We start from the raw sequence: 23,523 nt of genomic DNA, 5'->3' as shown, positions 1-23,523 counted from the left end.
CTACCCAAGGTCAACACCTCCACCCTATCCCCATAACCCAGTAACCCCACCCTACACTAAGGACAATTTTGGACACTAAGGGCAACTTATCATGGCCAATCCACCCAACCTGCACATCTTTGGACTGTGGGAGGAAACCGGAGCACCCGGAGGAAACCCACGCACACACGGGGAGGATGTGCAGACTCCGCACAGACAGTGACCCAAGCCGGGAATCGAACCTGGGACCCTGGAGCTATGAAGCAATTGTGCTAACCACCATGCTACCCAATTGATGAAAGTCTCACACTAGGGAAGAACTGGATTAAAACACTGAGGTAAAGGCACCGGTAGAGATTTTATTAAGGGTCGGGAGACAGGAAGCACAAACCTCCAATCTCAAAAAGTCAGCACAAGAGACAAGAAAGGTTGGTTTAATTTATCAAAGTGTCCAGAGAGTAGCCGTTTGAGTTTTGCGACTGGCTGCTTGTAACTACAGCATCCTAGAACAAGAACCGATTCCCCAAATCTCACCTCGAATGTTCAATAACACACAACAGGAATAAAACTATTTTAAAAGCATGAGGAGGGGGAAGTTAAAAAAAAACAGCAATCATCTGCGAAGACTGGGATTAGAACTCTGATAACTGCAGTGTGGTAACCAGTGTGGCCAGGGTGGTTCAAATATGCAAAATCATTCCAAAGCATTTTATTCCCTGCCTAGTTTGGCTACTCAATTGACAACATCTGACATTAAAACCAGGAAGGAATTTGAGCAGTGGGCTTCTAGAATATTTATTTGGGGGGGGGGGGGGGGGGGGGGTGAAGAGAGAACTTGCAGGTCCATTGCCTCTTTTATTGCCCACTAAACACTATTTATTTGAGTGTTGTGACTGTTGTAGCGTAAGAAACCCAGCAACCAAATAACACACAGCAAGCTCTCACAGACAGTAAGGAATTGTCACGTTGACTCGGACACCAGGGGAACGCCCTTGCCCGACTTCAAATCGGGCAGGTGGGATCTCAGTTTAATGCCTCGTCCAATAAAAAAGCAGCGCTCCCTCAGTGCTGCACAGTCGGACCAGCCTAGGCTGTGTGTTTGTAACCCTTCCGACTGACGGGCAACGGCACTGTCGCAAGGTCAGCAGTTCGGGGAGAATAGCTGCCGCTTCAGAATAGCGAAAAAGCACGTCAAAAACACACTCGCCTCCATGGCGGAAGAAGAACAGGTGGGGGGGGGGGTGATAAATTGTTTTATTTCGTACGCCACGTATCATCTTGCTTTATTCAATGCGTGGCAGGGTTGCAAAGACGGCTTTATGCCGTGCACTAGTTTGCGAGGCACATCCCCCTCTTCGGGCAGACCTCGTCCAAAAACCGCAAATAAACCAACCGTTCAAAAAGTAAACAAATTGGTTGGGCAAACCAAAACAGCCATCTTGCTGAAGCCATTAATCCTGGGATTACGGGAAAGTGGCTCAAATACATGTTCACAGTTAACCACTGGGAATTGATGTCATTTTGTATTACAATGGTTCAAAGAGCAATCGGGCCAGTCATGTTAAACGCCTGAATTATGCAAGTCTTGTCACAATGCATTTCAATCAGGCCTGTGGGCCTAAGTCAAAGTGGAGGAATGAAGCTACGTTCCCAGAATTATTTAGCTTTGGAGCTACTGTACTGGCAGGAGCAAGATACATTGCAAGGCACATATTGATATAATTACTGCATTTAAAAAACAAAAGTGAATAAGGCAAGCGCAGTTCAACAAACACGAGGCTACAGGAATGCAGGTTCAACGGGGAGAAGAATAACGAGGCATTGCGCTTGCATCGCAGGCAATACAACTGGCCCAAAGTATCTTAGCACGAGGAGCAAGCAACTTCCACCACACGAGGAAAATCTCCTTAAATTAGCAGAGGTTATATCCATTGGGAACAATGTTCCCTCTCGTTTTGCTTTGTTACACACAGCCTGTTTATTGCTGTTGATTGTATATTTACCCAGAGTTTACAGAGAACAAGGTATTCCAAATCATTTAGATAATGTAAATGGCAGGAAATCCAAAAATAATCCCTGGCAGAACATTCAAAATTTATTTTCAAAACTCAAAGTGGGAAGTGCTTTTGAATCCAAGTACTTCCCTGCAGGGCACCATTTACGATGCACCGAGTTTGGAAAAAAAGTAATCACAGCAAGGTAGTTTCTGTAGTGTAGCAATGATCAAGTTTATTTTACATATGTAGCATCGCTGGTTCGAAATCAGGTAGAAACATTATCAAATCTTTCCAGGCACGGTGGTACAATATTTGGCACTGCAGCATCACAGCTCCAGGGGTCCAGGTTCGATTCCAACCTCAGGTGGACTTTGCACGTCCTCCCAGTATCTGTATGGGTTTTCCCCAGGTGCTCCAGTTTCCTCCCGCAGCCCAAAGATGTGCAGACTGGGTGGATTGGCCGTGCAAAATTGCTCCGTAGGTTCCAATTGTCAGGTGTTGGGCTCTTTCAGAGGATCGATGTAGACCTGATGGGCCGAATGGCCTCCTTCTGCACTGTAAGGATTCTATGAAAGTGTCAAGTCCACAAGCAGAACCGTTTACTTAGAACAGGCTTCACAGAAAACCCCAGGCCGATAAAGAAATGGACTTAGTCAGCCAGGTCTCAAGTCTGTTTGGGGAATGTGGGGGATACACTCACTCCTGCCACTACTGATCAGGAAAAGGACATTGGAGCGACGGCTTCCACTCCAGCTGCTCATTTCTCCAATTTCTTATTGTCGCCATTGTACGGCCCGAAAACTCAGCTCGTGCCCATTCCCTTCCCGTGGTCCCTCGCTGCCTCCTCTCCACCACTTCCCTCCTGGTCCCTTCACAGTTTCTCTTCATTCTCCCGCCCCCAGACCCTTGTCACACCCTTCAATTTTTCCATTCCACTCTCCACCATCCGTTTTACTGGTCCCTCCCAAACCCCCCCCCCCCCCCCCCGGGAAAGCGAGCTAGTGGTAAAGGAGATGGCAAGCTGCCGTGGGAGAGCATGGGGTGACTGGAGAGAATTGGAAGGGAAGGGAGCAGTGAGGGGGGCAGGAAGGTGAGGGGAGGGAAGTAGAGGGAGCAGGGGCGTCGTAGGATGGAGACATGGAGGGATTAGCAACGGCGGCGACAAGTGCGAGAGGGGAGGAATTGGGGTGGGATGCACCAGTGACGAAGAGAGCAACTAGGGGCTGAGGGGGAAGTGGGGGCAAGTAAGGAGAAGTTGCAAAGGCAGACGACCGGGCCACTGGTGAGAGGTGAATAGAGTCTGTGGAGTGGGGTTGTGGTGGTCGGGGGCAGGGTATGGTCCTGCGGCCCGGGGGGGGGGGGGGGGGGGGGGGGGGTGGGGCTCTGCTTTCAGTCACTGCATCTACACACAGAACCATAGAATTCCTACAGTGCAGAAGGAGGTCATTCGGCTGTCTGTGTGGAATTGCACATTCTCCCAGTGTCCGTGTGGGTTTCCTCCAAGTGCTCCAGTTTGCTACCATAGTCCAAAGATGTGCAGGTTATATTAATTGGCCCTTAGGTGTCCAGAGATGTGCAGGTTAGATGGCGTTATGGGGACAGGTTGGGGCTGTGGGCCTAGTTGGGCTGCTCTTTCAGGCCAAGGGGCCTCTTCCTGCACCGTAGGAATTATATGTTCTATGATTTATGCAACCTGACTCTCAATTTGAACCAAGCCTGGAGTAGATAGCTCCCCCTCACAGTAATGCATTGTGGCAATGGTCTGTGCAGTACCTTACCTATCGGTGCTTGTATAACATTTTCTGAATCCAGCACCACTGCCCTCAACACACAAATCTTCTCTGGAACACACAGTCCCACAGTTATGGTGCCAAGTTCAGACTAATTAGCCTTTTAACTGCAGGAAATAAATGCGCCTCTTTTTTTTTTAAAAAAAGCTACATGCAATCCAAAGCACCAGCCTGAAAGCTTTGTTTTAAACAGGGAAGAAACATTAACCGTAGAAATAATCTCAAATTGAAACCATTTTGAAAAAGAAGCGATGCAGTCCTTGCAGTTTAAAGCAGTTAATCCAGAACCCTGCCCACAATTCATTTGCCAAGAAGTGCATTACCAAAATGAATATTCCTCTAAAGTGCAGATAAAAATCGTCGTTGGCAGATCTCATTCCCAGACATTTCAATCATATCTTCAGCTACTCAAGAAATGTGACTGAAGTCTACTTTTGTGTTGAATCCTGACCACAGATGAAGTCCAGCATTGGCCAGGATGCAGCTATGGGTATGTAGGCCCAAATTTCCCAAGTGGCTGTAATCACCGTCAGACTGCCACTCCACTCAAACATTTCTCCACCGCACCAGCGCTCCACGTTTCTGGCTTCTGATCCCGGCTTTTCCAGAAGTACAGAGCGAACATTCCCTTGGAGAACTTCATTATTGTGTTGGAACGTCCCCGCCACGCCCCCCTTTTACAGCACGAGCTGCCGTATTCTGGGAGGTTTAAATGGCCTGAGGGCAAATCCTGGCCTTGCAGGTGACGCTCAAATGATTAAAAAATACGATGTCAATTTTGCCTGCAATCTGTGGGCAATTTTGATGCTGCTAATATTCGGCCATCAAACCTTTAGGATGGCTCATTTTGAGAAATACCTTCATTCGAGGACGGGACAGGTATAATGGAACATTCTTTTTGTTGATAAGATTCGATTAGTGAGAACGGCCAGCTAATCACACGATCAAGAATTTGTGCCTCCTGGAATGGCCATGCGCTCCGCAGTTATGTAGTAAAGTCGTACCATTTATTCATCAAACTATTTTGATACCACAATGCACAGGTTCCTCATGACCACATCGGTCAGATTGTAGAGGGATTAAAGACACCAAACTCAGGCTGCAATACAAACCACAGGACGTTGATGAAAACCGACGAGCACATACCACTCTTTATTTCCTTGTTTTCTTGTTTCACTTCCCCTCCTAAAAGCTCACTCTTCTTTGTTCCGTGCGTTCTCACACTGTACGTTTCCATCAATACACTATGCTCATTTCTCCAGATAACTGCACTTCCTGTTACCTATCTGCTTCCCCCAACTTTTCAGAAGAAGTGGGGCATGCAATACAGTCCCTTGAACCAGCTGTGCGATTCTCATGACTTATCTTCTACCTACTTTCCCGCCTGTCCCCAAATCCCTTGTAGTCCAAAGGTCACAAATACACATCACAAGTTTGCAATTGGGTTGCTCGTGTTTTGAATATGAAGCTTGGAACGAATCACATGAATTTACAGCATAGAAAGAGCCCATTGTGTCCGTGCAGGGCTGAAAATAAATTGATCCAGCCTGATCTCATTGTCCAGCTCTTGGTCTGTAGATTGCAGCATTCCCAGTACATATCCACGTTCTGTCTCCATCACCCATTCAGGCAGCAGGCTCCAGATTCCCACCACTCTCAACTAGATGAAAAACATTTTCTTCGATTCCCTCCAACCGTCAACCGATTGCTTTAAATCTATGCCCCTGGTTATGGACATCTGGGCTGTGGCACTTTCCTTCTACCCCAATTCAGCCGCACAACAGTTTTACATATCACAAATGAAATCTTCCCTCAGCCTCCTCTGTTTGAAAGGAAAACATCCCCGCCGATTCAATCTTTCCTCAAAGCTAAAATTCTCCTATTTTGGCTACACCCTTTGCAAGTCTCTCACATACTCTTTCTCTTACGTTCCTGACCACCCCGTAATGTGGGTACCAGAGCTATATGCAGTACTCTATATGGGGCCTATCCACTGTTACATACAGTTTGAGTAACACTACGTACTGAGGTTCTACCTGTACCCAGTGTTGTGAAGGATGGGTCTGGCCTTGTCGCCACGGAATGCTCCATGTAGTTGGACCGTGCCGTGTCCCTCGTGGGAAAATTTGTTGAGAAAAACATCTTTGACCACAAGGCGATCAACAGTGGTCCTCACGAAATGTCCTCGAGACCCCTTAGGGAAAGGGAGACGTGGATGATATTGGTTGGTTCCCTAAGCAGACGGTCAGAGTCATCTGTCAGAACATCTCATCACCAGAACTTTCAAACAAGCACCAAGACCCAAATTAGCTGGTGGTGAGAAAGGGCCCTCCCTGTTAGATCCTTCATTGACGCCCGGAGGTCTCAGCACCGTCACACGCTGCATCTGTGTATGTGTGTGTGTGTGTGTGTGTGTGCGGGGGGAGAAGAGCGAGAGAGACAGTCGCTCACCTCTTTGTGGAATGTGCCTTTGCAAAGGTCTGGAGAGAGATGGGAGTGGTATTTGTCGAGGTTCATCCTGAGCAGCTCTGTGACGCAGGACTCTGTGCGCTACGGGCTGTTCCCAGGGATACATACACCGAGGCAAACATCGACTGCTGCTGGAGGAATATTAACTCGGTGAAAGATGCTCTTTGGTCTTCCCAAAACCTGTTGGTCTTCCAGTGCAAAGAGCTGTCCTCAGCCGAGTGTTGCAGACTGGCACATTCCAAGGTCCAGGACTACGTGCTGAGGGCCGCACTCAATCTTGGGGCAGTTGCCGCCAAGGCGCAATGGGGAAAGGCTGTATAGTTTTTCGGCAAATGTATGCCGAGGGGCTGGTAATTGTGTAAAACCCTTCGGTCTGGCTCATTAATACTAAATGTATGTAACTGTAAGGAAGCATCGCAGGGTGCAACATGAGCGATGTAAATATTTTGAAAAGAATTGTAATGAAAATATTGAAATCTATGTAGTATCTTCATGATTGAATTGAAGCGGCTCAGAGTGAATCTGGACCTCTGGATAAAATGTAAATATGATTATAAATAGGCAGGTAGTGTCTATGGGAAAGGAGCTGGTATGTGCATTATGATTTGATTGAAGTATTGGTTTTCCGTTGATGTTTGCATATTTCTGTTATCTGTAACTGTTTACAATGCCAAAAAATACCTCAATAAAATTGTTTGTTTAAAAATTTTTTTTAAATATGATCGTACTTTACTGTGATGACTGTTTGAAATGTATTTGTAATGTTTTTACTTTAGAGATTTTATAAAGTATATTTTTGAAAAAAAACTATCCGTTTACCTGTGTACTCAGCAAGGCTGTGTACTTGGCCCCTACAATACTCCTTATACACATACGACTGTGTGGCAAAATTCGGCTCCAACTCCATCTACAGGTTTGCTGAGGTCGCAACCTTAGTGGGTCAGATCTCAAACAGCCATGAGTCAGAGTAAAGGAGGGAGACAGAGAACCTAGGGGAGTGGTGCAATGACATCAATCTCTCCCTCAATGTCAGCAAAACTAAGGAGCTGGTCATCGACTTCAGGAAACAAAGTGTCGTACAGGCCCCTGTCTGCATCAATGGTGCCGAGGCGGAGATGGTTGACAGCTTCAAATCCCTAGGTGGGCATATCACCAACAATCTGTCCTGGTCCACCCACATCAACCCTACGACCAAGAAAGTACAACAGCGCCTATACTTCCTCAGGAAACTAAGGAAATTCAGCATATCCGCATTGACTCTTACCAATTTTTACAGATGTACCATAGAAAACATCCTATCTGGCTACATCACAGCCTGGTATGGCAACTGCTCGAACCAAGACCGTAAGAAACTAGAAAGAGTCGTGAACACAGCCCAATCTATCACGCAAACCCGCCTCCCATCCATTAACTCTGTCTATACCTCCCGCTGCCTTGGGAAGGCGGGCAGCATAATCAAGGACCCCTCCCACCCGGGTTATTCTCTCTTCTAACCTCTGCCATCGGGCAAAAGGTATTCAAAAACAGCTTCTTCCCCGCTGCTACCAGACTCCTGAATGGCCCTCTTTATGGACTGAACTGATCTCTCTACGCATCTTCTCTACTATTGTAGCACTATATTCTGTATGTTTCACCTGATGTCTATGTCTGTGTATTTATCATAGGTTCTATTTTTCATGTATGGAACGATCTGTCTGGACTGTATGCAGAACAATACTTTTCACTGTACCTCAGTACACGTGACAATAAATCTAAATCTAAAATCTACCTTATCAACACCACTTTAGCAATGTGTCCTGTTACCTTCAAGGATCTATGGTCACGATTCCCTTGTCCCATTGCACTTTTCAGTATCATGCCATTTATCTTCCCTTGCCCTGTTTGCCCTCTACTAATGAATTACATCTCACATTTCAGGATTGAATTTCACCTGACCAGGCCACTGATACACGGTCAAGTTTTGTATCATCTGCAAACTTCTTCATCACGGCCCCCATCGAAGAATGCAAGGACCAGGAGCTGAGCCTCGAAGAACCCCACTGTTCTTGCAGTCATTACCACCTTTTCCTTCCTTCCGCTGAACCAATTTTGCATCTACTTTGCCCTTGGATTTCGTGAGCCTCTACTTCTCTTTCATCTGCCTGGCCAATCACCAACTCAGATTTCTTCTGTGACCTAAATGATCATTTGAAACATTTTTACACGCACCTGTCCAGAAATCCAGCCCCAGGGGGAGAGATGCAGGACAATAAAGATTTTAAATTGCTCAATGCAAACAAGTTCCTTTCCTCCGCCCTATCCTTTACGAACATTTCCGACTGCCATAATTGCAATAACCTAATTTTAGCAACACAAAGTCAAACGGTGCTGCCTGTAACTCAGTGGGCAGGACTTGCTGTGAGTTCAATCCAGAGTCTTGAACAAAAACAGAATCTACACCTGCATTTGGGTTACGGGTATAGGGTGGATACATGGGTTTGAGTAGGGTGATCATGGCTCGGCACAACATTGAGGGCCGAAGGGCCTGTTCTGTGCTGTACTGTTCTATGTTCTATTTCAGTGCAGCAGTGATGGAGTATGACACTGTAGAGGTGCCACCTTTGAGAGAAGGCATTAAACCTAGACCCCCCCATCTCAGTAGTGGACAACCTGCAGCCCTGGGGCCTCGCACGGTCCATCAGGGTTCTGAGTGCGCCTCACAAGTCATTTTGTTAACTGTTGCTTACGTGCAGATTTGCCATAGTCCGCTGGTTCCCGTCCACGTAGCTTTTTTCCTACTGGTTGCACACAAGGTTGACTGTGAAAGCCATGCTCTGTGTCTAATGAAAGCGTAACTATTTATTTTGTTTTCACCACTAGAAGTTGACAGTTTTATTAATATACGAATGATTAACCATTTTCTATAACTCGCCGTGAAATATTCGGCACGTATTAAATGCATTCAATCTTATTCATGGGGTCGTGGTTAGGGAACACGTCCAACTTCAATCTTGCGGCCCACTGAGGCGAAGAAGGACAGACACACTCACCAGCTTAGGTTGCCCATCACTGACCCATTTGCCTTCTTGAGTAGATGCAAAAGATATGTTGCCGCCATTTCCAAGAAGTAACCTGGTGTCCAGGCCATAAATGTACCTCAAATAGCATTACAGTACTACTAACAAATAACCCTTATCTGCTCATTATCACGTTGCTGCTTGTGGGAGCTTGATGTGCACAAATTGGCTGCCCATGTGTCTCACACTACAATCTCATGCTACAACCCAGTGCGCCTGGGAAATGTGCATCCATCATGGCAACGGAAGAAAGGGTTTCCTTCGCGTCTCCACCTGATTCAGCTCCCACTTTAAGCCAAGCAGATCAGTCCAAGCTAATCTAAACTCAGCGACCTCTAATAAATCAGGTTGTGAGAATTGACAGACTACATTTCAACAACAGGAAGGCAAAAATCTCACTGTTTCTACACGAGTCCTTTTTTCCTAAAATCACTACACTTTACAAGTTAGCAGGAGAAGGGAAGCCCATTTTGCTCCTCCAAGGAGGGAAAATATTTTTGCACGCCGCCTGACATAAACATTATACACCCGAGCCCACAGAAACCACATCTATGCTGATCCTGAACCAACCTCTTCATTACAACACAGCTGTAAAGCTCTCCTTTTTAGGAAGCGGTTTGGACTGTGCGTGCTGCCAATTCTCTCTCACCAAAACAGACCTAGTAAAGCTAGCTCTCAGAAAAGAAGACTGAAGGCCTGATCCCTGGTCTGCACAAAACAAAAGGAACAACAAATGATTCCTCTTCACGACAGGCGATTGCTCTGCACTCCAAATCTCTGTGGTGTCGTCCCCTGCCATGGGAGGGATGATGCGAACAGGTCTGGCTCACAATTGGGATTTGAAAGCAGCTGAACTGATACTGCGGTCCATCCAACCCTTGTGCAAATACTATGCCATCACTGGCGAATAGGAGGAGGAATGGCAGATAAATTATCCAAGGTGCTCCACTGGGTGGGGGGGGGGGGGGGGGGGGGGGGGAAGAAAGAGAGAGAGGGACCCTGTGAACTTTGCATTTTCTCCCTCCCTTTCAGCAGTCTTGGTGTAAGCTGGAAGAGTACAAGAACATAAGAAACAGGAACTGGAATAGGCCAAATGGCCCTTCAAACCAGCTCCGCTAATCACCCCAATCGTGACTGATTTTCTATCTCCACTCCATTTTCTCTTTCAATATCTTTATTCGAATATGACCCAAAGATATTCACTGCACGAACTCAGAATATGAATTTTGCCTACTCCCAGTGGGAGCATGCTTTTCCCATGGATTTTACTTGTTTCACATTGATCCCATGGTGTGAGATGGTTTGATCCCCTGGTGTGTGGTGGTTTCAGACAGCTCCTCAAGGGTTTAATTTGCAGGTGGCACGGTGGCATAGAGGTGAGCACTGCTGCCTCACAGGGCCGAGGACATGGGTTCGATCCCGGCCACGGGTCATTGTCCTTGTGGAGTTTGCACATTCTCCCCATGTCTGCGCGTGTCTCACCCCCACAACCCAAAGATATACAGGGTAGATGGATTGGCCACGCTAATTTTCTCCTTAATTGCAAAATAAAAAATTAAATACTTTAAATTTATTTTTTTAAATGAAAAAAAAAGAAGAGTTTAATTTTTAAATCCCTGATCATCAAGCGCTGTTATTTTACTTTGGTTAGCACTATTGTTTCACATCTGCCGGGATCTGGATTCCATTCCCGGCTCGGGTCGCTGTCTGTGTGGAGTCTGCACGTTCTCCCCGTGTCTGCGTGGATTTCTTCCCGAAAGACGTGCTGTTAGGTGAATTGAACATTCTGAATTCGCCCTCTGTGTACCCGAACAGGAGCCGGAGGGTGACGACTGGGGGATTTTCACAGTAACTTAATTGCAGTTATTACCACCTTTTCCAAGTGCATAAATCATTAAAAATTAGAGCAAAACTACAACAATAAATCAGATGTGCAAATGAAATGTTGTTCTTTATTACAAGGGAAGTGGAATATAAAGAGCGAGGAAGCAAGACGTGACCATACACAGGTTGGGCCTCATCCAGCGGGGTGGCAAATGGCATTTTCTCCATTCCATATTCCCCGTTTCCATGGCAAACCTCAATGTCTATCAGTTTTCTTGACTGGATAGCCACAGGCTCAACAGAAACCCTGGTAAATTGACCTTCCGAAGCAGAAATCAGGGCTGAATTTTCCGGCCCTTCCCACCAGCGGGACCGAATGTGCCCCCGGCGCTGGACTCCACGGTGGCGCGGCTAGCAAACAATGCAAAATGCCCCAGACATCGGCGGGATCAGAAGATCGCGCCGGCAGCAAACCGTGAGCTGTCCATGCCATCGGAAAGCACTCCCTGGGTGGGGGGTGGGGCACAGAGGTATAGGATGGCACCTGGTGGCAGGAATGTGATCATTTGGACAGCACGGTAGCATTGTGGATAGTACAATTGCTTCACAGCTCCAGGGTCCCAGGTTCGATTCCGGCTTGGGTCACCGTCTGTGCGGAGTCTGCACATCCTCCCAGTGTGTGCGTGGGTTTCCTCCGGGTGCCTCCGACAGTCCAAAGATGTGCAGGTTAGGTGGATTGGCCATGATAAATTTCCCTTAGTGACCAAAATTGCCCTTAGTGTTGGGTGGGGTTACTGGGTTATGGGGATAGGGTGGAGGTGTTGATAGGGTGCTCTTTCCAAGAGCCGGTGCAGACTCGACTCTGCACTGTAAATTCTATGACTCCATTTATACTACGTCAGCACTGGTATTAAAACAGGCTTTGAAGAGATGGTCATTTTTATTAAACATGTGTTTGTGAATTTTTAGAATTACTTTGCACATCTACTGTGCATTCACATTTGATGTGCTGTGGGAAAATAGTAGGAATTTTGCCTTCTTGGTATAGGCACGTGGTTGGTGGTTATTATGAGTACATCCAAAGCTTAATGGCACTCGCAGAGAGAGTGGGTCGTCCCTTTGTTTCGGTTGTTGGAATTTCCTGCTCCCTTCATTGTTCGTTTAATACCGAGACCTCATGTGGCCAGCTGCCTTACATGTAGCTACTAAACTATTACTGCACTTCTGTGAAAAGAGAAGTGCAGAAACAAACAGAAAACCGGTTTAACTGTCCAAACCACTGCTCATTTTTAATATGTTCAGATGGATTTCTTCAGAATATATCATGAAACCGTCAACCACACGCCTGAGCAATGGTGGAGCAAAACGTAGAAGCAGGCAACCCAGAGCTGCTCACAGCTACTTCAGGAGGAAGCAGAGATGAGGGTCCCACGGAGGAATCATGGAAAATTAAACAATCTTCTGTCAGAAGCCCACACATCCATGATCAGAAACAATTTCCACATCAATGCTCAGCGTCAGGGGTCCACCTTTATGATCGGAATTACCCGGCCGTTCGCTGGCAGTCTGTTTCCCGGCGGCATGGGGTGGCTTCAAATGGGAATTCCCATGGATAGCAGCGGGAACAGACAATCCCGCTGCCAGCAGACGGCGCTGAGAAACTGAAAAATCCTGCCCGCCATTACTGCGAAGTGTTTGCTTTCTATTGTTGAACTAAATTCAAACCTAAGCAAATAAGACTCTGCAAACCACGACTCAGAAGGCAGACTATAAATATCAAGATCTGGGCTTCCCTACACACTACGCTGCCCGTCTTCTCAGACCCCACAGAATGAGGCAAGAGATTACAAACACCTTGTGGTCACACTAATCCTTCCAGCATGGAGACAAGCCTGGGCTTCTCTGAAGGTCCCTCTGAGTGCGTTGGCGTCTTCCCAAACCGGCACAATGAGCAGCTCTCACAGCTACTTGTGAATTCAAATCAGGATCACCAGATGGATCATCACCAGGGCCAGAATATCTGGTCATCAGATTATAAAAAGGAAACAGAGGCATTGGAGAAGGCCCAAAAACAAACAATTTACTAGAATGATACCAGAAATAGGCGCTCCTGAGTACCAGGGAAAAATGGAACAGGTTGGGGCTGTTAGCTCTGGAAAAATGATTACGGGATGAGTGGACAGAAGTCTTTAAGGTCATGAAACAGTTTGAAAGGGCGGATATAGAGACAATGGCTGGAATTCCCCGGCTGTTCAAACCGGCAGGATCATCCGGTCCCACTGCGAGTTTCCCAGCCGGGAGGGGTGCAGTCAATGGGAAACCCATGGCAACAGCAGGACAGGATCCTGCTGCGAACCAATGGCTGGCCGCCTCCATGGGTTGCGCGTAAAATCCCACCCGATGGGTGGACCCTTACCACCGTTGTAGATTTTCTGAGATTCCCACCATAAGTGGACCCCGACTTCGATGGCAATGCTTGGTCATCTGTTTACGCAGTTTTACTGGAGCAGCCAATTTAGAGGTTGCCTCTTGAAGCAGCATCCAGGTGGTACGGGTGCCCCGCTGACCCAAAAAGGGAGGGCCCACTGTGATGCCCTGCCACTTCGGGCACGATGAGCGCTGCAGTGGTGGGCAGGGGGACACGAGTGGGCCTCAAGAGGGAGGCAACTTCAGATGGTGCGTGATTTGTGGTCAGCTAATTTGTGGAGTGGACCTCCTTCCCATGCCTGCAGCTGTCAGCCTGTTGGGCAAAAACAATTAAGAGGGGTGGGGGATATATGAAGGAGGCCTCGTCGACCCTGCTAGCCTGGGAGCCACCAGTATGATCGCAAGTCTCACCAATTGGCCCCATGTGATCAGTTAATTGCTGCTAATCGGTTACCCACTGATTCCATTGCTCACCCCCTCCAACGGGAAGTTCAGGAGAAATTAGTTTAATAGGAATATCAAGGATATACGGCACCCAAAACAGGCCATTCAGTCCATGTCGGTGTTTATGTTCCACGTGTATCTCCTCCCATCTTTCCTTATCTAAATCTAACATTGTTTTTTTTTTTTAAATTTAGATTACCCAATTATTTTTTCCAATTAAGGGGCAATTTAGCGTGGCCAATCCACCTACTCTGCACATTTTTGGGTTGTGGGGGCGAAACCCACGCAGACACGGGGAGAATGTGCGAACTCCACACAGACAGTGACCCAGAGCCGGGATCGAACCTGGGACCTCAGCGCCGTGAGGCGGTTGTGCTAACCACTTGGCCACCGTGCTGTCCCAATCTAACATTGTTAAGATATGGACCAGGTGTGGGAGTAAAATGAGTGGCTAGTTCCTTTTGTGGCCAGTGCAGACAAGATGGGCTGAATGGCCACTTTCTGAACCGTAACCTTTCTCTGGTAATCTTCCATTCTGTTCTCCTTCAGATGCTTGTCTAGCTTAGGCTTATACACATCTATACAATTCACTTCAATCACTACCTGAGGTGGCAACGTCTTATACTTTCTCACAACATATTAGATAAAGAAATCTCTTCCCAAGTTCCCAATTGGATTCCTTGCTGACTATTTTATATTGATGGCCTAAAGCTCTACCCGTCTCACAAATGAAAACATTCACTCTTGTCAAATCCTTTCAGAATTTTAAAGATCTCGATTCGGTCAGAGAGTGGTTAGAATGCGGAACCCGTTCCCACGAGGAGTATTTTTTTTAAAATTTAGACTACCCAATTAATGTATTCCAATTAAGGGGCAATTTAGCATGGCCAATCCACCTAACCTGCATATCTTTGGGTTGTGGGGGCGAAACCCACGCAAACACGGGGAGAATGTGCAAACTCCACACGGACAGTGACCCAGAGCCGGGATCGAACTTGGGACCTCGGCATTGTAAGGCAGCAGGGCTAACCCACTGCGCCACCGTGTTGCCCTCTCCCACGAGGAGAGGAGGATCAGCGCAGAGGTTCTTTTTCTGGGGAATGCTGGATAAACAGGAGGAAAGGAATAGAGAGGGATGTTTATGCCATTACATGAAAAAGGAGGAGAGTTGTGGAGCACCAACACTCTATAATCTCCTCCAGCTCCACAACCTTCGAAGATATCTGCACTTCTCTAATTCTGGGCATTCCCAATTACAATTCCTGCACCATCGGTGGCTGTAACTTCAGTTAGCTGCGCCCCGAGTCTGGAATTCCTTCCCTACATCTCTCCATTCCTCTACCTCACTTTCTTCCTTTAAGACACGCCTTAAAATCTACCTCTTTGATCAAGCATTTATTCGCCTGACCAAATGGGCGGGATTCTCCATTGCCAGACGCCAATATCGTCATCGGCGATCGAGCAGAGAATCCCTTCCGATGCCCAAAACAGGGGCAGTGCCGATTTGACACCTGTTTTCAAGTCTCCGCCCCCTCCGAAATTGTATCATTGCGTTGCACGCCGCTGAAAAGGCATTGGCGCGTCATCGGAAGCCCCTCCTCCGATGGTCCGAGTTCCCAACAGCGCGGAACACTGGTGCGATTCCCCCCCCCCATCAGCCCTGCATGGCGGCTGCAGACTGTGTCCAGCGCCGTCATGGTCGGGGGGGGAGGGGGGGGGGGGGCTGCCACTGGCCGGGGGTCTTCGGCGAGGACTGTGGGGACTGGTCATTATTTGACAGATCGGGTCAGTGTGTGGCTGCCACAATGTTGCACAGCGCGGCCACAGACCCAGCCATTCTCTAGCCGTTTTTGCCCGTGGGAGCCAGGAGCTTTACCCGGCACGGCTGCGAGCCCACAATGGTGCTGGAATCGATGCAGCTGTTGCACCCTTTTTTCTGGGGTAAAATGCCACTGTTCCCACCCCGGTGTCAGCACTTAGTCTGGGAATCGGAGAATCCAGCCCAATATCTGGCCCAAAACAAATATTCCTCTGAAATGTCTCACAATTTTTAATTACGTTAATTGGCCTGTATAAACATAAGCGATTGCTGTTTCTGTGCAAGGCTATTTACATATGGGCCGGGATTTTCCGACCCTGCGCCGGGTCGGAGAATCCTCTGGGGGAGGCGCGAATCCTGCCCCACCGCCGGCTTCACTATTCTCCGGCGCCATTTTTCGGGCACCGGCAGAATTCCCGCCACACCAGTCGAGGGCCGATGACAGCGGCCCCACCGACGATTGTCCGGGCCCCGATGGGCCGAGTGGCCGACAAGTTTTGCCCAATCCCGCCGGCATGGATTACTCACCTCACACACGGCAGGACCTCACAGGTTAGTGTGCGGGGGCCGTCCTGGGAGGTGGGGGGGGAGGGGGGATCCGACCCCGGGGAGGGGGGCACGGTGGCCTGGCCCGCGATCGGGGCCGACCGATCGGCGGGCGGGCTGGTTCCGTGGGGGCCTTCTTTCCTCCATGCCGGGCCCCTGTAGGGCTCCGCCATATTACCCAGTGGCCAGCGCGGAGAATGTAACCCCCGCGCATGCATGGAAATACGCCGGCTGTTCTGCGCAAACTCACGCCAACTGGAGCTGCGGGAACCACTCCGGCGTCAACCTAACCCCCTAGAAAGTGGAGAATTCCTCACTTTCGGGGCTCGTTGATGCCGGAGTACCTGGCATGGGGACAGAGCCCTATTATTGGAGTATCCTGCCACTGGTCATCTGTCAGTTAATCGACAAGTTTTACTTTGCTCAGCCTGAACAACTCCAGTGCCTTCAGAACCAAATATACCTTTGCAGAGTCTAGTGCACGGTAATACGCAGCCAACCCATCACCCAAAGTCAACTCTCCATTCACTTCCTGCAGTTCCCCAAGACACAGCACTACTCTAGCTTTGCCTCCAGGGAAAAGGCAATAGCAAACAACCCAAAGAGAATCTGGGGACGGGATTCTCTCAGCTCGGGGCCGGGGCGGAGAATCGCCACAGGCGGCGCGAATCGCGCTATGCCGCCCAACGCCGGGATGCGATACCCTGCAGAGTGGAGAATCGGCGCTGGCGTGGTCGGCGTGGTGCCGGTCGGGGACCGCTCTATGTGGGCCCCCGCCCCGCCGATTCTCGGCCCGGGATGGGCCAAGCGGCCGTAACAAAAATCCTGAGTCACGCCGGCGCAGTTCTAACCTGCTTCTAGCCGACGGGACCTCGCGTGGATGGGGAGGGGCCTCCGTTGTGGCCTGGCCCGCGATCGGGGCCGGCGCAGAGAAGGGTACCACTGCGCATGCGTGCGTTGGCGCCGGTGCCGGTGCCACTGCGCATGCACGGATCCCGCGCCGCCCAGTTGATGCCTGGATCGGCAGCTGGAGCGTCGTGGGTATCTGACGGTGTCAACACTTAGGATCAGAGAATCCCACCCTGGATGTGGCGAACTAGTGAGAGACCTAAAGGAGCATCATGGAAATCCTAAACACCATCACCCGCAGAAAATTCAAGATCACGTGTTATATGTCTCGCGTTCCAAATTTCTTCTCCCCATACCACTGAATGTTGGAGGATCTACTGCCACCTTCCTACACATTCTCTGGTTATGCTCCTGGATTCAACTATTCAAGAATGACAATTAAAAGGCTACCACTTGCTTGCAATTCCAGATGGCCTCGCCCAATATTTGCTGGGCCAGCTCGGCATGTACCTCTATGGCACCCAGGCTATAATGGCTCCTTCTACTTATTACAAATTTCTTCACTGCCACCACCCTCCTCACCTCAGTCCATCACCATCCCCCACCTTTATGTGTGTTAGATAGCAGGCCTACCGACAAGCGATACTGCGGAAAACGCAAATCTGGCAGTAACCCAATCTGACTGAGTGCCATTTGGCTTTGTGTCGAACTGAAGAAATAACAAATTCTTATGGGGCCCCACTTGGCACAAGCTCTTCCGTCAATTTTTCATCCTGGGGGGAGAAAGCAACCCACCTCTAGACAGGCCCAAAACGAGGACCACTGGCGGTGTGGTATCCTTGGCACAGAAGCAGAGAGAGCTTTTATCCGTCGTTTGGAACAAGTGAGGTGAAAGCTTGTTCATCTTGCCTCAGCTCCAAAATGGAAACCAACAAGGAAGTGGCTTTGCATTCAATCCAAACCATTGACTCTGGAAATAAACCACGGCACTGAAACTTTGTCCTGGATGCTAATCAATTTACTATGTCAAAGCATGAAGAGATATTATATGGGGACTGGACAAGCTCTGAACATCTGCTCCTCACATATTTCATTCGTTGTTTCTTTGAAGTTGATCAATCGCAAGCCATCGAACAGGGATAAATATTTATCTCTTTATCTTCACTCCACTGTAATAGACAGATTGTCTGTGTAAAGATCGCGAATTTTGCATCACCCATATACAGTCATCACATTGTGAAAGGTCTAGACTGTTACAACCAAAAGCCAAAGAAATGGAACAAATGGTTTAAAAATACACTTTACAATGAGAACATCAATCTCCTATGAACGGACTTTATCGTCACTGTTTTCTTAATATTTCTACTTTGTTTGAAAGCAAACCTATTGGCTTTAACCTGATGCAATGGTCTGACACTGTGGTATTCACGGCCTTTCATAGGATGAATGCGTCAGAGATTCGCATATTGTTTCTAATGCATATACTACCCACCTGCAGGTTGCTACTCTCGAGGTTGAAAAGCCCTGTACTAGAGTGACAGCCTGCCCTGTGGCCAGCATCCTAATCGTGGCACGTGAGGGAGTTTGTTTCCGGTTTTCCGGGCTCTATTTCTGTGGAATTTGTGCTTCTCTGGCCAACTGAAGTCAAAAATGATGGAAAGTTGTCCAAGCTCACAGGCTTGAGGAGCCAAGTAGTCTGCTCGAGGAGCCCGGTGGCCCACCCCAGCTCCAATAACACATATGCATGAACCCTCCCAACTCCGCATCACCACTGCCCCTTGTAATCCCCCCCCCCCCCCCCCCCCCCCTCCACAGCCCAATCTATCCAGCACCAACCCCATGCCTCCTCCCTCCCGAACACCAGCTCTGAAACCCTGCAATTCCATGCGCTGGCACAGCAAGTTTTGATCCTATGAGTGAGAGAAAATTTGAGAGACTGAATTACAACCCCCACAGAGGTGTTTCAATCCCACGCTAGCCCACAGGTTTCCCGACGATGAGGTATGCAGTCACCGGTAAATCCCAAAGACAGGCCACCTCCGACGCCGAAAAACACGGGTTGATCGGTAAATCCCGCCCACGTTTTCAAATACCCCCATGGCAGCTTGTGGGACTGAAATTCAAATGATCAAAAATCTGGGATGTAAAGCTAGTGCTCACGAAACCAAGATTGACTGTGGTTCAAACCCGTCTGGTTCACTAATGACCTTTCAGGAAGAAATTCTCCCATCCTTACTTGGTCTTGCCTCCATGTAACGCCATACCCACAATAATGTGGTTGACAATTAACTGCCCTCTGAAGCGGCCGAGTGAACCATTCAGTTCAAGTCTAATTAGAGAGGGACAACAAATGCTGGCCGTGCCAGCGATGTCCAAATCTCATGAAAGAGTAAAAGGGAACAACAACAACAACAAAAAAGAGGCCAGTTCCTGAAAGTTAAAGCTGCCATTTTGTTGAGAACGAGAAGAGCATAACCCAAGGTCTCTATGTGCCCCCTTAAGCATCAGTGCTTCATTGAGCAGTCTTGTAGGATTATAGTTTGGGGTTACAAATCCCAATCTTGGCTGTGCTGCTGTACCTCAAGCAAGGTAGGTAGGAATGGTGCGAGAGCCTCTTGCATACCTGCACACCTCCGCCTTGCAAGTACTCTGCTTCCGCTGCCTTCCACTCAGGAAGAGAGTTTCAACGACTCACGATCCTCAGTGAAAGAAATTCGCCTCATCTCAGTTTTAAACAGTGACCCCTAATTTTTAAACAGTGACTCCCAGTTCCAGATTCTCCCACAAGAGGAATCATCCTCTCCACATCCACCCCGTCAATACCCATCAGCATCTTATACATTTCAATCAAGTCACCTCTTACTCTTTCAAACCCCAGCCTGCCCAACCTTTCCTCACAACACAACTCACCCATTTTAGGTATTAGCCTGGTGAACCTTTTCTGAACTGCTTCCAACGTATTTACATCCTTCCTTAAATAGGATGAGCAGTACTATACATGGTATTCCAAATATGGTCTCGTATAACTGAAGCAGAACTTCCCCTCGCGTTCTATTAGCTTTCCTAATTACTTGCTGTACCTGCATTCTAATTTTTTGTGATTCATTCACTAAGACACCCTGAAAACTCTGCAGCTCAAAGCTCTACAATCGCTCACTATTTCAATAATGGGCTTCTCTTTTATTCTTGCTGTCAAAATGGGCAATTTCACATTCTCCCACATTATACTTCATTTGCTAAGTCTTTGCCCACTCACCTAACCCATCAATATTTTTTTTGAATTTTCCTATGTCCTCCTCACACCCCATCTTTTATTTCTGGAGCCAGTTCGTTGGATATATTCAAGAGGGAGCTGGACGTGGCCCTTGCGGCTAAAGGGATCAAAGGGTATGGAGAGAAAGCGGGAGTGGGATACTGAATTTGCATGATCATATTGAATGGTGCTGCAGGCTTGAAGGGCTGAATGGCCTATTCCTGCACCTATTTTCTATGTTTCTATCTGACAGGCTTTCTTTCAGGAACCCAGGATGAAGTCCATTAGAGCCCAGGCTTTTGTCAGGCCGCAATTCCATCAATTTACTCAGTACCGTTTCTCTGGAGATTGTAATTTTCCTGAGATAATAATAATCTTTATTGTCACAAATAGGCTTGCATTAACACTGCAATAAAGTTACTGTGAAAAGCCCCTAGTCGCCACTGTTCGGGTACATGCAGGGAGAACTCAATGTCCAAATTATCTAACAACACGTCTTTCGGGACTCGTGGGAGGAAACCGGAGCACCCGGAGGAAACCCACGCAGACACAGGGAGAAGGTGCAGACTCCGCACAGACAAGTGACCCAGCCGGGAATCGAGCCTGGGACCTTGGCACTGTGAAGCCCACAGTGCTAACCACTGTGCTACCCTGCTGCCACTAATCCTCCCTCCAATCTATTTCCTGCTTCTGGGATGTTACTTGTATCCTTGATAGTGAAGACTGACGCAAAACCTTTGTTCAATTCAGCTGCCATCTCTTTGTTTTCCCATGATCAATTCTCCAGATTCACTTTCTATAGGACCAATGCACATTTTGTGAAATTATTTTTATCTTACAGCATTCCCAGCCCTCCCCATCAGGGTTTAATGACACTACATTGCCTGCACCTTACCCTCAAGTTATACCATTGTAGCTTCTGAAAATAATTCTTTTGTCGGCAGGGTGAAGCAATAAACAAACCTACCTAAAGATAGTTTATTTTTGGTTAGGCGTGGTGTTGCTTGCTGGCTTTCCTTTAAAAAATTTTTTTTTTTTTTTTTTTTTAAAAGAGTACCCAATTCTTTTTTATCCAATTAACGGGCAATTTAACATAGCTAATTCACCGATCCTGCATATTGATGGGTTATTTGGGGGGGGGGGGGGGGGGTAGCACAGTGGCACAGTGATTAGCACTGCTGCCTCATAGTGCTGAGGTCCCAGGTTCAATCCTCGCTCTGGGTCACTGTCCGTGTGGAGTTTGCCCATTCTCCCAGTGTTTGCGTGAAAGATGTGCAGGGTAGGTGGATTGGCCATAGTAAATTGCCCCTTAATTGGAAAAAATTAATTGGATACTCTTCGAGTTGTGGGAGTGAGACCCATGCAGACATGGGGAGAATGTGCAAACTCCACACGGATAGTGACCCGGGGCCAGGATCGAACCCGGGTCCTCGGTGCCGTGAGGCAGCAGTGCTAACCACTGTGCCACCTTGCTGGCTTTCCATATCAGTTACCTTTTCTTACAACTTCATGTTAAAAGATACAAGCTTGCTGGTCTAATGTCAGGCATTAGGCTACTTATGTGATGCGACCTATGTGAGGACACATGATGATCGGCAAGTCATCAACAACAGTGATAACTCATCAGATATTGTAAGCCTGTTCATCACTGTTATCTGCCTGAAAGGCAAAGTCAATCGCAAAACAAGCTTAGTTAGGTAGAATTGCTATGATCTAAAGTGCCAAAAGCCTGTTGGGTGCAGTCTTTGTGATGTAAGTTTTAACAGTTCCGCTGCTCAAAACTCCAGCTGCAAATAAATCCGATTACCAGTTTTAACCTGAAATAATCAAGTCTGACACTGTGGGTATTTCTCACCTTGTGGATAGCAGTGCAGTTGTGTCATCGATATTACTATTACGAAGAAGTTTTGTAGTTCCAAAATAGAGTTTAAAAAATCCACAACAGCATCTATACTTCAGATCATCAGAGGCGTTTACCGGTCTTGATTTTGAAGGCGTTTTGGTCCATGCATTTGCAGCAAAGAGAGAAAGAACTTGCATTTATATAGCTCCTGCCACAACCTCAAGATATCCTTCAGCATTTAACAGCCAATAAAGTACTTTTCAAATTCGGTCACTGCTGCATTGTCATGTGGCCAGTGATGAGAGGGGAGGTAAATAGGCAGTTCATGCCTGACACAGAAGAGTAGACTGCATACCATTATAGCTTAAGATACTAATTTCACCCTGACCCCCATCTCCTAGGTGGTGGTGAGCTGCCTTCTTGAACCATGTGGTGTAGGTACACCCACAGTGCTGTTAGGGGAGGGGAACTCCAGTATTTTAATCTTAGGAGCTGCAAAGCAACAGTGACATAGTTCCAATTCAGGGTGGTATGTGACTTGGAGAGGAACTTGCAGGTGGTGGCGTTACTACATGTCTGCTATTCCTGTCCTTCGAGGTGGTGGAGATCATGGGTTTGGAAGGTGTTGTTGATGGAGCCTTGGGGTGTTGCAGCAGTGCTTTTTAAATGATACACACAGCTAGTATTGTGTGCAGATGGTGCAAGTCAGGATGCTTCTGATGTCACATGTGAAACAAGAAACACAAATTCCGATGTGTAAATGGGCCTTTTCGCCTTGTCTATGCCTGCTTTTAAACTCCATCCAGGAGAATAATCCTAATCACCAGCGCCCTGCCTCTTCCCAGATCCTGCATCCTATTATCCTATATTGATCTATTCCAATCTAACCTTTAATATTGACATAATGGTCTTGGAAGAAATTAAGCCCGTAAGTGATTTCACAATAGGAAGGATTTCACTGTCAGCTGCATGAAAAAATGCGATCTTTTGGACTGTAAAAATAAATATATGATTTGCAACATTTATATTTTAAGATATTTCATAAATTATATTTGAAAATCAAAAGGAATGTTTATAAGTGCAAGTATTATATTCAAAAAAGCCAGTTGGTAAAGAATAGTGCAGGAGCTAATCTATATGCTAACATTTATTTACAGAGTGAAATATTAAGAGCACAAACCTCCGAACTCAGCCACACCACAATTCAGTAAGTGCCTTTTTATGCTC

The 23,523-nt window shown here is 47.5% G+C and overlaps 1 protein-coding gene across 4 annotated transcripts in view; it reads right to left on the bottom strand.

Annotated features, from left to right (window-relative positions):
- The window catches only part of LOC119951775 (inositol-tetrakisphosphate 1-kinase-like), a 243,560-nt gene that overhangs the window by 113,518 nt on the left and 106,519 nt on the right, over positions 1-23,523 (bottom strand). The window contains exon 1 of one of the 4 annotated variants that reach the window (XM_038775161.1): positions 22,309-22,327. The exons of the other annotated variants lie outside the window; for them this stretch is intronic. The gene's annotated coding sequence lies outside the window, so the exon portion shown is untranslated. Of the gene's footprint in view, positions 1-22,308; positions 22,328-23,523 lie in introns of those variants that run through there. 4 annotated transcript variants of the gene reach the window in all.

Source organism: Scyliorhinus canicula, chromosome 2, assembly GCF_902713615.1.
Source record: "Scyliorhinus canicula chromosome 2, sScyCan1.1, whole genome shotgun sequence".
In the NCBI taxonomy this organism is placed as follows: domain Eukaryota; kingdom Metazoa; phylum Chordata; class Chondrichthyes; order Carcharhiniformes; family Scyliorhinidae; genus Scyliorhinus; species Scyliorhinus canicula.
Note: the sequence above shows the minus strand (reverse complement) of the source record. Positions and strands in the feature narration are given on the sequence as shown.